The sequence below is a fragment of the Pseudophryne corroboree genome, chromosome 1 (assembly GCF_028390025.1).
Source record: "Pseudophryne corroboree isolate aPseCor3 chromosome 1, aPseCor3.hap2, whole genome shotgun sequence".
NCBI lineage: Eukaryota > Metazoa > Chordata > Amphibia > Anura > Myobatrachidae > Pseudophryne > Pseudophryne corroboree.
This window is the reverse complement of record NC_086444.1, coordinates 886,127,730-886,141,402: the sequence shown is the minus strand read 5'-3', so window position 1 is coordinate 886,141,402 and position 13,673 is coordinate 886,127,730. Positions and strand designations below refer to the sequence as shown.

The following is a 13,673-nucleotide window of genomic DNA, read 5'->3' as shown; positions in this document are numbered from 1 at the left end:
ATAATTTTAAACTTTGCAAAATTGTCCATTTCACAAACAAAAACAACATTGTTTAATAGACACTCGCCTGAACAGGGACTTGAACCCTGGACCCTCAGATTAAAAGTCTGATGCTCTACCGACTGAGCTATCCAGGCTCTGTGCACTGAAGTTGCCATATTGGAAACTGCTCGAAATATATAAAACATGACAATTTGCTGTGCAATTACAAAAAATGTGTAAAAATATATGTGTTACTGCAATCATGAACTGAAAAACTTGGCTTGTAGGGTCTCTTGATGAAATATATTTTAGTTTCCTCTGTGTTTAAGTTGCAAATCCTTAGATGCTTTAAGTATCACCTCACTTCAATAATCACATTCAATTATTTTTGTCAAAGAGGTTTGATTTATTACTTGTCTAATTTAATCACTGTGTGCCTATCAAAGAAGGATGGATTTGAGTTCCTGATGAAACAAAGTCTTTAGAACTGACATGTAGTGATACTACTTTGTGATGACTATATTACTAGATGCCAATAATGTGTGCCTATTGAAGAGTGATAAAGTCCATTCTTAATATTCTAAAGAATCTCTCCAATCTATAAACCTTCCCATTGAATAATGAACATAATCAGCATCAACAATTAAAAGATGGCTGCCTGCAGGAATGGATGATTTTAAACTCTGCAAAATTGTCCATTTCACAAACAAAAACACCATTGTTTAAAAGACACTCACCTGAACAGGGACTTGAACCCTGGACCCTCAGATTAAAAGTCTGATGCTCTACCAACTGAGCTATCCAAGCTCTAAGCACTGAAATTGCCATATTGGAAACTGCTCAAAATATATAAAACATGACAATTTGCTGTTCAATTACAAAAAATGTGGAAAAATATATGTGTTACTGCTATCATGAACTAAAAGACTTGGCTTGTAGGGTCTCTTGATGAAATATATTTTAGTTTCCTCTGTGTTTAAGATGTAAATCCTTAGATTCGTTAAGTATCACCTTACTTCAATAATCACATTCAATTATTTTTGTCAAAGAGGTTTGATTTATTACTTGTCTAATTTAATCACTGTGTGCCTATCAAAGAAGGATGGATTTGAGTTCCTGATGAAATAAAGTCTTTAGAACTAACATGTAGCGATACTACTTTGTGATGATTATATTACTAGATGCCAATAATGTGTGCCTATTGAAGAGTGATAAAGTCCATTCTTAATATTCTACAGAATCTTTCCAATCTATTCACCTTCCCATTGAATAATGAACATAATCAGCATCAACAATTAAAAGATGGCTGCCTGCAGGAATGGATAATTTTATACTCTGCAAAATTGTCCATTTCACAAACAAAAACGCCATTGTTTAAAAGACACTCGCCTGAACAGGGACTTGAACCCTGGACCCTCAGATTAAAAGTCTGAAGCTCTACCGACTGAGCTATCCAGGCTCTGAGCACTGATTTTGCCATATTAGAAACTGCTCGAAATATATAAAACATGACAATTTGCTGTGCAATTACAAAAAATTTGGAAAAATATATGTGTTACTGCAATCATGAACTTAAAGACTTGGCTTGTAGGGTATCTTGATGAAATATATTTTAGTTTCCTCTGTGTTTAAGATGTAAATCCTTAGATTCGTTAAGTATCACCTTACTTCAATAATCACATTCAATTATTTTTGTCAAAGAGGTTTGATTTATTACTTGTCTAATTTAATCACTGTGTGCCTATCAAAGATGGATGGATTTGAGTTCCTGATGAAATAAAGTCTTTAGAACTGACATGTAGCGATACTACTTTGTGATGATTATATTACTAGATGCCAATAATGTGTGCCTATTGAAGAGTGATAAAGTCCATTCTTAATATTCTACAGAATCTTTCCAATCTATTCACCTTCCCATTGAATAATGAACATAATCAGCATCAACAATTAAAAGATGGCTGCCTGCAGAAATGGATAATTTTAAACTCTGCAATATTGTCCATTTCACAAACAAAAACACCATTGTTTAAAGGACACCCACCTGAACAGGGACTTGAACCCTGGACCCTCAGATTAAAAGTCTGATGCTCTACCGACTGAGCTATCAAGGCTCTGAGTGCTGAAGTTGCCATATTGGAAACTGCTCGAAATATATAAAACATGACAATTTGCTGTGCAATTACAAAAAATGTTGAAAAATATATGTGTTACTGCAATCATGAACTGAAAGACTTGGCTTGTAGGGTATCTTGATGAAATATATTTTAGTTTCCTCTGTGTTTAAGATGTAAATTCTTAGATTCGTTAAGTATCACCTTACTTCAATAATCACATTCAATTATTTTTGTCAAAGAGGTTTGATTTATTATTTGTCTAATTTAATCACTGTGTGCCTATCAAAGAAGGATGGATTTGGGTTCCTGATGAAATAAAGTCTTTAGAACTGACATGTAGCGATACTACTTTGTGATGATTATATTACTAGATGCCAATAATGTGTGCCAATTGAAGAGTGATAAAGTCCATTCTTAATATTCTACAGAATATTTCCAATCTATTCACCTTCCCATGGAATAATGAACATAATCAGCATCAACAATTAAAAGATAGCTACCTGTAGGAATGGATAATTTTATAATCTGCAAAATTGTCCATTTCACAAACAAAAACACCATTGTTTTAAAGACACTCGCCTGAACAGGAACTTGAACCCTGGACCCTCAGATTAAAAGTCTGATGCTCTACCGACTGAGCTATCCAGGCTCTGAGCACTGAAGTTGCCATATTGGAAACTGCTCGAAATATATAAAACATGACAATTTGCTGTGCAATTACAAAAAATGTGGAAAAATATATGTGTTACTGCAATCATGAACTGAAAGACTTGGCTTGTAGGGTATCTTGATGAAATATATTTTAGTTTCCTCTGTGTTTAAGATGTAAATTCTTAGATTCGTTAAGTATCACCTTACTTCAATAATCACATTCAATTATTTTTGTCAAAGAGGTTTGATTTATTACTTGTCTAATTTAATCACTGTGTGCCTATCAAAGAAGGATGGCTTTGAGTTCCTGATGAAATTAAGTCTTTAGAACTAACATGTAGCGATACTACTTTGTGATGATTATATTACTAGATGCCAATAATGTGTGCCTATTGAAGAGTGATAAAGTCCATTCTTAATATTCTACAGAATCTTTCCAATCTATTCACCTTCCCATGGAATAATGAACATAATCAGCATCAACAATTAAAAGATGGCTGCCTGCAGGAATGGATAATTTTATACTCTGCAAAATTGTCCATTTCACAAACAAAAACACCATTGTTTAATAGACACTCGCCTGAACAGGGACTTGAACCCTGGACCCTCAGATTAAAAGTCTGAAGCTCTACCGACTGAGCTATCCAGGCTCTGAGCACTGATTTTGCCATATTAGAAACTGCTCGAAATATATAAAACATGACAATTTGCTGTGCAATTACAAAAAATGTGGAAAAATATATATGTGTTACTGCAATCATGAACTGAAAGACTTGGCTTGTAGGGTCTCTTGATGAAATATATTTTAGTTTCCTCTGTGATTAAGTTGTAAATCCTTAGATGCTTTAAGTATCACCTCACTTCAATAATCACATTCAATTATTTTTGTCAAAGAGGTTTGATATATTACTTGTCTAATTTAATCACTGTGTGCCTATCAAAGAAGGATGGATTTGAGTTCCTGATGAAACAAAGTCTTTAGAACTGACATGTAGTGATACTACTTTGTGATGACTATATTACTAGATGCCAATAATGTGTGCCTATTGAAGAGTGATAAAGTCCATTCTTAATATTCTAAAGAATCTCTCCAATCTATACACCTTCCCATTGAATAATGAACATAATCAGCATCAACAATTAAAAGATGGCTGCCTGCAGGAATGGATGATTTTAAACTCTGCAAAATTGTCAATTTCACAAACAAAAACACCATTGTTTAAAAGACACTCTCCTGAATAGGGACTTGAACCCTGGACCCTCAGATTAAAAGGCTGATGCTCTACCGACTGAGCTATCCATTCTCTGAACGCTGATGTTGTCATATTGGAAACTGCTCGAAATATATAAAACATGACAATTTGCTGTGCAATTACAAAAAATGTGGAAAAATATATGTGTTACTGCTATCATGAACTAAAAGACTTGGCTTGTAGGGTCTCTTGATGAAATATATTTTAGTTTCCTCTGTGTTTAAGATGTAAATCCTTAGATTCGTTAAGTATCACCTTACTTCAATAATCACATTCAATTATTTTTGTCAAAGAGGTTTGATTTATTACTTGTCTAATTTAATCACTGTGTGCCTATCAAAGAAGGATGGATTTGAGTTCCTGATGAAATAAAGTCTTTAGAACTAACATGTAGCGATACTACTTTGTGATGATTATATTACTAGATGCCAATAATGTGTGCCTATTGAAGAGTGATAAAGTCCATTCTTAATATTCTACAGAATCTTTCCAATCTATTAACCTTCCCATTGAATAATGAACATAATCAGCATCAACAATTAAAAGATAGCTGCCTGCAGGAATGGATAATTTTAAACTTTGCAAAATTGTCCATTTCACAAACAAAAACACCATTGTTTAAAAGACACTCGCCTGAACAGGGACTTGAACCCTGGACCCTCAGATTAAAAGTCTGATGCTCTACCGACTGAGCTATCCATTCTCGGAACACTGAAGTTGCCATATTGGAAACTGCTCGAAATATATAAAACATGACAATTTGCTGTGCAATTACAAAAAATGTGTAAAAATATATGTGTTACTGCAATCATGAACTGAAAAACTTGGCTTGTAGGGTCTCTTGATGAAATATATTTTAGTTTCCTCTGTGTTTAAGTTGTAAATCCTTAGATGCTTTAAGTATCACCTCACTTCAATAATCACATTCAATTATTTTTGTCAAAGAGGTTTGATTTATTACTTGTCTAATTTAATCACTGTGTGCCTATCAAAGAAGGATGGATTTGAGTTCCTGATGAAACAAAGTCTTTAGAACTGACATGTAGTGATACTACTTTGTGATGACTATATTACTAGATTCCAATAATGTGTGCCTATTGAAGAGTGATAAAGTCCATTCTTAATATTCTAAAGAATCTCTCCAATCTATACACCTTCCCATTGAATAATGAACATAATCAGCATCAACAATTAAAAGATGGCTGCCTGCAGGAATGGATGATTTTAAACTCTGCAAAATTGTCCATTTCACAAACAAAAACACCATTGTTTAAAAGACACTCGCCTGAACAGGGACTTGAACCCTGGACCCTCAGATTAAAAGTCTGAAGCCCTACCGACTGAGCTATCCAGGCTCTGAGCACTGAATTTGCCATATTAGAAACTGCTCAAAATATATAAAACATGACAATTTGCTGTGCAATTACAAAAAATGTGGAAAAATATATGTGTTACTGCAATCATGAACTTAAAGACTTGGCTTGTAGGGTATCTTGATGAAATATATTTTAGTTTCCTCTGTGTTTAAGATGTAAATCCTTAGATTCGTTAAGTATCACCTTACTTCAATAATCACATTCAATTATTTTTGTCAAAGAGGTTTGATTTATTACTTGTCTAATTTAATCACTGTGTGCCTATCAAAGATGGATGGATTTGAGTTCCTGATGAAATAAAGTCTTTAGAACTGACATGTAGCGATACTACTTTGTGATGATTATATTACTAGATGCCAATAATGTGTGCCTATTGACGAGTGATAAAGTCCATTCTTAATATTCTACAGAATCTTTCCAATCTATTCACCTTCCCATTGAATAATGAACATAATCAGCATCAACAATTAAAAGATGGCTGCCTGCAGGAATGGATAATTTTAAACCCTGCAATATTGTCCATTTCACAAACAAAAACACCATTGTTTAAAAGACACCCGCCTGAACAGGGATTTGAACCCTGGACCCTCAGATTAAAAGTCTGATGCTCTACCGACTGAGCTATCCAGGCTTTGAGCACTGAAGTTGCCATATTGGAAACTGCTCGAAATATATAAAACATGACAATTTGCTGTGCAATTACAAAAAATGTGGAAAAATATATGTGTTACTGCAATCATGAACTGAAAGACTTGGCTTGTAGGGTATCTTGATGAAATATATTTTAGTTTCCTCTGTGTTTAAGATGTAAATTCTTAGATTCGTTAAGTATCACCTTACTTCAATAATCACATTCAATTATTTTTGTCAAAGAGGTTTGATTTATTATTTGTCTAATTTAATCACTGTGTGCCTATCAAAGAAGGATGGATTTGAGTTCCTGATGAAATAAAGTCTTTAGAACTGACATGTAGCGATACTACTTTGTGATGATTATATTACTAGATGCCAATAATGTGTGCCTATTGAAGAGTGATAAAGTCCATTCTTAATATTCTACAGAATCTTTCCAATCTATTAACCTTCCCATTGAATAATGAACATAATCAGCATCAACAATTAAAAGATAGCTGCCTGCAGGAATGGATAATTTTAAACTTTGCAAAATTGTCCATTTCACAAACAAAAACACCATTGTTTAAAAGACACTCGCCTGAACAGGGACTTGAACCCTGGACCCTCAGATTAAAAGTCTGATGCTCTACCGACTGAGCTATCCATCCTCTGAACACTGAAGTTGCCATATTGGAAACTGCTCGAAATATATAAAACATGACAATTTGATGTGCAATTACAAAAAATGTGGAAAAATATATGTGTTACTGCAATCATGAACTTAAAGACTTGGCTTGTAGGGTATCTTGATGAAATATATTTTAGTTTCCTCTGTGTTTAAGATGTAAATTCTTAGATTCGTTAAGTATCACCTTACTTCAATAATCACATTCAATTATTTTTGTCAAAGAGGTTTGATTTATTATTTGTCTAATTTAATCACTGTGTGCCTATCAAAGAAGGTTGGATTTGAGTTCCTGATGAAATAAAGTCTTTAGAACTGACATGTAGCGATACTACTTTGTGATGATTATATTACTAGATGCCAATAATGTGTGCCTATTGAAGAGTGATAAAGTCCATTCTTAATATTCTACAGAATCTTTCCAATCTATTCACCTTCCCATTGAATAATGAACATAATCAGCATCAACAATTAAAAGATGGCTGCCTGCAGGAATGGCTAATTTTAAACTTTGCAAAATTGTCCATTTCACAAACAAAAACAACATTGTTTAATAGACACTCGCCTGAACAGGGACTTGAACCCTGGACCCTCAGATTAAAAGTCTGATGCTCTACCGACTAAGCTATCCAGGCTCTGAGCACTGAAATTGCCATATTGGAAACTGCTCGAAATATATAAAACATGACAATTTGCTGTGCAATTACAAAAAATGTGTAAAAATATATGTGTTACTGCAATCATGAACTGAAAAACTTGGCTTGTAGGGTCTCTTGATGAAATATATTTTAGTTTCCTCTGTGTTTAAGTTGTAAATCCTTAGATGCTTTAAGTATCACCTCACTTCAATAATCACATTCAATTATTTTTGTCAAAGAGGTTTGATTTATTACTTGTCTAATTTAATCACTGTGTGCCTATCAAAGAAGGATGGATTTGAGTTCCTGATGAAACAAAGTCTTTAGAACTGACATGTAGTGATACTACTTTGTAATGACTATATTACTAGATGCCAATAATGTGTGCCTATTGAAGAGTGATAAAGTCCATTCTTAATATTCTAAAGAATCTCTCCAATCTATACACCTTCCCATTGAATAATGAACATAATCAGCATCAACAATTAAAAGATGGCTGCCTGCAGGAATGGATGATTTTAAACTCTGCAAAATTGTCCATTTCACAAACAAAAACACCATTGTTTAAAAGACACTCACCTGAACAGGGACTTGAACCCTGGACCCTCAGATTAAAAGTCTGATGCTCTACCAACTGAGCTATCCAAGCTCTAAGCACTGAAATTGCCATATTGGAAACTGCTCGAAATATATAAAACATGACAATTTGCTGTTCAATTACAAGAAATGTGGAAAAATATATGTGTTACTGCTATCATGAACTAAAAGACTTGGCTTGTAGGGTCTCTTGATGAAATATATTTTAGTTTCCTCTGTGATTAAGTTGTAAATCCTTAGATGCTTTAAGTATCACCTCACTTCAATAATCACATTCAATTATTTTTGTCAAAGAGGTTTGATATATTACTTGTCTAATTTAATCACTGTGTGCCTATCAAAGAAGGATGGATTTGAGTTCCTGATGAAACAAAGTCTTTAGAACTGACATGTAGTGATACTACTTTGTGATGACTATATTACTAGATGCCAATAATGTGTGCCTATTGAAGAGTGATAAAGTCCATTCTTAATATTCTAAAGAATCTCTCCAATCTATACACCTTCCCATTGAATAATGAACATAATCAGCATCAACAATTAAAAGATGGCTGCCTGCAGGAATGGATGATTTTAAACTCTGCAAAATTGTCAATTTCACAAACAAAAACACCATTGTTTAAAAGACACTCTCCTGAATAGGGACTTGAACCCTGGACCCTCAGATTAAAAGGCTGATGCTCTACCGACTGAGCTATCCATTCTCTGAACGCTGATGTTGTCATATTGGAAACTGCTCGAAATATATAAAACATGACAATTTGATGTGCAATTACAAAAAATGTTGAAAAATATATGTGTTACTGCAATCATGAACTGAAAGACTTGGCTTGTAGGGTATCTTGATGAAATATATTTTAGTTTCCTCTGTGTTTAAGATGTAAATTCTTAGATTCGTTAAGTATCACCTTACTTCAATAATCACATTCAATTATTTTTGTCAAAGAGGTTTGATTTATTATTTGTCTAATTTAATCACTGTGTGCCTATCAAAGAAGGATGGATTTGAGTTCCTGATGAAATAAAGTCTTTAGAACTGACATGTAGCGATACTACTTTGTGATGATTATATTACTAGATGCCAATAATGTGTGCCAATTGATGAGTGATAAAGTCCATTCTTAATATTCTACAGAATATTTCCAATCTATTCACCTTCCCATGGAATAATGAACATAATCAGCATCAACAATTAAAAGATAGCTACCTGTAGGAATGGATAATTTTATAATCTGCAAAATTGTCCATTTCACAAACAAAAACACCATTGTTTTAAAGACACTCGCCTGAACAGGAACTTGAACCCTGGACCCTCAGATTAAAAGTCTGATGCTCTACCGACTGAGCTATCCAGGCTCTGAGCACTGAAGTTGCCGTATTGGAAACTGCTCGAAATATATAAAACATGACAATTTGCTGTGCAATTACAAAAAATGTGGAAAAATATATGTGTTACTGCAATCATGAACTGAAAGACTTGGCTTGTAGGGTATCTTGATGAAATATATTTTAGTTTCCTCTGTGTTTAAGATGTAAATTCTTAGATTCGTTAAGTATCACCTTACTTCAATAATCACATTCAATTATTTTTGTCAAAGAGGTTTGATTTATTATTTGTCTAATTTAATCACTGTGTGCCTATCAAAGAAGGATGGATTTGAGTTCCTGATGAAATAAAGTCTTTAGAACTGACATGTAGCGATACTACTTTGTGATGATTATATTACTAGATGCCAATAATGTGTGCCTATTGAAGAGTGATAAAGTCCATTCTTAATATTCTACAGAATCTTTCCAATCTATTCACCTTCCCATTGAATAATGAACATAATCAGCATCAACAATTAAAAGATGGCTGCCTGCAGGAATGGATAATTTTAAACTTTGCAAAATTGTCCATTTCACAAACAAAAAAAACATTGTTTAATAGACACTCGCCTGAACAGGGACTTGAACCCTGGACCCTCAAATTAAAAGTCTGATGCTCTACCGACTGAGCTATCCAGGCTCTGAGCACTGAAGTTGCCATATTGGAAACTGCTCGAAATATATAAAACATGACAATTTGCTGTGCAATTACAAAAAATGAGGAAAAATATATGTGTTACAGCTATCATGAACTGAAAGACTTGGCTTGTAGGGTCTCTTGATGAAATATATTTTAGTTTCCTCTGTGTTTAAGATGTAAATCCTTAGATTCGTTAAGTATCACCTTACTTCAATAATCACATTCAATTATTTTTGTCAAAGAGGTTTGATTTATTATTTGTCTAATTTAATCACTGTGTGCCTATCAAAGAAGGATGGATTTGAGTTCCTGATGAAATAAAGTCTTTAGAACTGACATGTAGCGATACTACTTTGTGATGATTATATTACTAGATGCCAATAATGTGTGCCAATTGAAGAGTGATAAAGTCCATTCTTAATATTCTACAGAATATTTCCAATCTATTCACCTTCCCATGGAATAATGAACATAATCAGCATCAACAATTAAAAGATAGCTACCTGTAGGAATGGATAATTTTATAATCTGCAAAATTGTCCATTTCACAAACAAAAACACCATTGTTTTAAAGACACTCGCCTGAACAGGAACTTGAACCCTGGACCCTCAGATTAAAAGTCTGATGCTCTACCGACTGAGCTATCCAGGCTCTGAGCACTGAAGTTGCCATATTGGAAACTGCTCGAAATATATAAAACATGACAATTTGCTGTGCAATTACAAAAAATGTGGAAAAATATATGTGTTACTGCAATCATGAACTGAAAGACTTGGCTTGTAGGGTATCTTGATGAAATATATTTTAGTTTCCTCTGTGTTTAAGATGTAAATTCTTAGATTCGTTAAGTATCACCTTACTTCAATAATCACATTCAATTATTTTTGTCAAAGAGGTTTGATTTATTATTTGTCTAATTTAATCACTGTGTGCCTATCAAAGAAGGATGGATTTGAGTTCCTGATGAAATAAAGTCTTTAGAACTGACATGTAGCGATACTACTTTGTGATGATTATATTACTAGATGCCAATAATGTGTGCCTATTGAAGAGTGATAAAGTCCATTCTTAATATTCTACAGAATCTTTCCAATCTATTCACCTTCCCATTGAATAATGAACATAATCAGCATCAACAATTAAAAGATGGCTGCCTGCAGGAATGGATAATTTTATACTCTGCAAAATTGTCCATTTCACAAACAAAAACACCATTGTTTAAAAGACACTCGCCTGAACAGGGACTTGAACCCTGGACCCTCAGATTAAAAGTCTGAAGCTCTACCGACTGAGCTATTCAGGCTCGGAGCACTGAATTTGCCATATTAGAAACTGCTCGAAATATATAAAACATGACAATTTGCTGTGCAATTACAAAAAATGTGGAAAAATATATGTGTTACTGCAATCATGAACTGAAAGTCTTGGCTTGTAGGGTATCTTGATGAAATATATTTTAGTTTCCTCTGTGTTTAAGATGTAAATTCTTAGATTCGTTAAGTATCACCTTACTTCAATAATCACATTCAATTATTTTTGTCAAAGAGGTTTGATTTATTATTTGTCTAATTTAATCACTGTGTGCCTATCAAAGAAGGATGGATTTGAGTTCCTGATGAAATAAAGTCTTTAGAACTGACATGTGGCGATACTACTTTGTGATGATTATATTACTAGATGCCAATAATGTGTGCCTATTGAAGAGTGATAAAGTCCATTCTTAATATTCTACAGAATCTTTCCAATCTATTCACCTTCCCATTGAATAATGAACATAATCAGCATCAACAATTAAAAGATGGCTGCCTGCAGGAATGGATAATTTTAAACTTTGCAAAATTGTCCATTTCTCAAACAAAAACAACATTGTTTAATAGACACTCGCCTGAACAGAGACTTGAACCCTGGACCCTCAGATTAAAAGTCTGATGCTCTACCGACTGAGCTATCCAGGCTCTGAGCACTGAAGTTGCCATATTGGAAACTGCTCGAAATATATAAAACATGACAATTTGCTGTGCAATTACAAAAAATGTGGAAAAATATATGTGTTACTGCTATCATGAACTAAAAGACTTGGCTTGTAGGGTCTCTTGATGAAATATATTTTAGTTTCCTCTGTGTTTAAGATGTAAATCCTTAGATTCGTTAAGTATCACCTTACTTCAATAATCACATTCAATTATTTTTGTCAAAGAGGTTTGATTTATTACTTGTCTAATTTAATCACTGTGTGCCTATCAAAGAAGGATGGATTTGAGTTCCTGATGAAATAAAGTCTTTAGAACTAACATGTAGCGATACTACTTTGTGATGATTATATTACTAGATGCCAATAATGTGTGCCTATTGAAGAGTGATAAAGTCCATTCTTAATATTCTACAGAATCTTTCCAATCTATTAACCTTCCCATTGAATAATGAACATAATCAGCATCAACAATTAAAAGATAGCTGCCTGCAGGAATGGATAATTTTAAACTTTGCAAAATTGTCCATTTCACAAACAAAAACACCATTGTTTAAAAGACACTCGCCTGAACAGGGACTTGAACCCTGGACCCTCAGATTAAAAGTCTGATGCTCTACCGACTGAGCTATCCATTCTCGGAACACTGAAGTTGCCATATTGGAAACTGCTCGAAATATATAAAACATGACAATTTGCTGTGCAATTACAAAAAATGTGTAAAAATATATGTGTTACTGCAATCATGAACTGAAAAACTTGGCTTGTAGGGTCTCTTGATGAAATATATTTTAGTTTCCTCTGTGTTTAAGTTGTAAATCCTTAGATGCTTTAAGTATCACCTCACTTCAATAATCACATTCAATTATTTTTGTCAAAGAGGTTTGATTTATTACTTGTCTAATTTAATCACTGTGTGCCTATCAAAGAAGGATGGATTTGAGTTCCTGATGAAACAAAGTCTTTAGAACTGACATGTAGTGATACTACTTTGTGATGACTATATTACTAGATGCCAATAATGTGTGCCTATTGAAGAGTGATAAAGTCCATTCTTAATATTCTAAAGAATCTCTCCAATCTATACACCTTCCCATTGAATAATGAACATAATCAGCATCAACAATTAAAAGATGGCTGCCTGCAGGAATGGATGATTTTAAACTCTGCAAAATTGTCCATTTCACAAACAAAAACACCATTGTTTAAAAGACACTCGCCTGAACAGGGACTTGAACCCTGGACCCTCAGATTAAAAGTCTGATGCTCTACCAACTGAGCTATCCAAGCTCTAAGCACTGAAATTGCCATATTGGAAACTGCTCGAAATATATAAAACATGACAATTTGCTGTTCAATTACAAAAAATGTGGAAAAATATATGTGTTACTGCTATCATGAACTAAAAGACTTGGCTTGTAGGGTCTCTTGATGAAATATATTTTAGTTTCCTCTGTGTTTAAGATGTAAATCCTTAGATTCGTTAAGTATCACCTTACTTCAATAATCACATTCAATTATTTTTGTCAAAGAGGTTTGATTTATTACTTGTCTAATTTAATCACTGTGTGCCTATCAAAGTAGGATGGATTTGAGTTCCTGATGAAATAAAGTCTTTAGAACTAACATGTAGCGATACTACTTTGTGATGATTATATTACTAGATGCCAATAATGTGTGCCTATTGAAGAGTGATAAAGTCCATTCTTAATATTCTACAGAATCTTTCCAATCTATTCACCTTCCCATTGAATAATGAACATAATCAGCATCAACAATTAAAA

General features: G+C 33.5%; 17 non-coding genes across 17 annotated transcripts; all 17 read right to left on the bottom strand.

The window, feature by feature from the left end:
• Positions 1–64: 64 nt before the first annotated feature.
• On the bottom strand, positions 65–137 carry TRNAK-UUU (transfer RNA lysine (anticodon UUU)). Its single transcript has one exon. It is a non-coding gene; the product is annotated as a tRNA-Lys (tRNA).
• A 579-nt stretch (positions 138–716) lies between these two features.
• On the bottom strand, positions 717–789 carry TRNAK-UUU (transfer RNA lysine (anticodon UUU)). The gene has a single exon. It is a non-coding gene; the product is annotated as a tRNA-Lys (tRNA).
• A 579-nt stretch (positions 790–1,368) lies between these two features.
• Positions 1,369–1,441, bottom strand: TRNAK-UUU (transfer RNA lysine (anticodon UUU)). Its single transcript has one exon. It is a non-coding gene; the product is annotated as a tRNA-Lys (tRNA).
• Positions 1,442–2,020: 579 nt separating this feature from the next.
• Positions 2,021–2,093, bottom strand: TRNAK-UUU (transfer RNA lysine (anticodon UUU)). Its single transcript has one exon. It is a non-coding gene; the product is annotated as a tRNA-Lys (tRNA).
• Positions 2,094–2,672: 579 nt separating this feature from the next.
• TRNAK-UUU (transfer RNA lysine (anticodon UUU)) lies at positions 2,673–2,745 on the bottom strand. Its single transcript has one exon. It is a non-coding gene; the product is annotated as a tRNA-Lys (tRNA).
• Positions 2,746–3,324: 579 nt separating this feature from the next.
• Positions 3,325–3,397, bottom strand: TRNAK-UUU (transfer RNA lysine (anticodon UUU)). Its single transcript has one exon. It is a non-coding gene; the product is annotated as a tRNA-Lys (tRNA).
• Positions 3,398–5,282: 1,885 nt separating this feature from the next.
• On the bottom strand, positions 5,283–5,355 carry TRNAK-UUU (transfer RNA lysine (anticodon UUU)). Its single transcript has one exon. It is a non-coding gene; the product is annotated as a tRNA-Lys (tRNA).
• A 579-nt stretch (positions 5,356–5,934) lies between these two features.
• On the bottom strand, positions 5,935–6,007 carry TRNAK-UUU (transfer RNA lysine (anticodon UUU)). The gene has a single exon. It is a non-coding gene; the product is annotated as a tRNA-Lys (tRNA).
• A 579-nt stretch (positions 6,008–6,586) lies between these two features.
• Positions 6,587–6,659, bottom strand: TRNAK-UUU (transfer RNA lysine (anticodon UUU)). Its single transcript has one exon. It is a non-coding gene; the product is annotated as a tRNA-Lys (tRNA).
• Positions 6,660–7,238: 579 nt separating this feature from the next.
• Positions 7,239–7,311, bottom strand: TRNAK-UUU (transfer RNA lysine (anticodon UUU)). The gene has a single exon. It is a non-coding gene; the product is annotated as a tRNA-Lys (tRNA).
• A 579-nt stretch (positions 7,312–7,890) lies between these two features.
• TRNAK-UUU (transfer RNA lysine (anticodon UUU)) lies at positions 7,891–7,963 on the bottom strand. Its single transcript has one exon. It is a non-coding gene; the product is annotated as a tRNA-Lys (tRNA).
• A 1,231-nt stretch (positions 7,964–9,194) lies between these two features.
• On the bottom strand, positions 9,195–9,267 carry TRNAK-UUU (transfer RNA lysine (anticodon UUU)). Its single transcript has one exon. It is a non-coding gene; the product is annotated as a tRNA-Lys (tRNA).
• Positions 9,268–9,846: 579 nt separating this feature from the next.
• Positions 9,847–9,919, bottom strand: TRNAK-UUU (transfer RNA lysine (anticodon UUU)). The gene has a single exon. It is a non-coding gene; the product is annotated as a tRNA-Lys (tRNA).
• Positions 9,920–10,498: 579 nt separating this feature from the next.
• TRNAK-UUU (transfer RNA lysine (anticodon UUU)) lies at positions 10,499–10,571 on the bottom strand. Its single transcript has one exon. It is a non-coding gene; the product is annotated as a tRNA-Lys (tRNA).
• Positions 10,572–11,150: 579 nt separating this feature from the next.
• TRNAK-UUU (transfer RNA lysine (anticodon UUU)) lies at positions 11,151–11,223 on the bottom strand. Its single transcript has one exon. It is a non-coding gene; the product is annotated as a tRNA-Lys (tRNA).
• A 579-nt stretch (positions 11,224–11,802) lies between these two features.
• TRNAK-UUU (transfer RNA lysine (anticodon UUU)) lies at positions 11,803–11,875 on the bottom strand. The gene has a single exon. It is a non-coding gene; the product is annotated as a tRNA-Lys (tRNA).
• Positions 11,876–13,106: 1,231 nt separating this feature from the next.
• On the bottom strand, positions 13,107–13,179 carry TRNAK-UUU (transfer RNA lysine (anticodon UUU)). Its single transcript has one exon. It is a non-coding gene; the product is annotated as a tRNA-Lys (tRNA).
• Between the last annotated feature and the right edge of the window lie 494 nt (positions 13,180–13,673).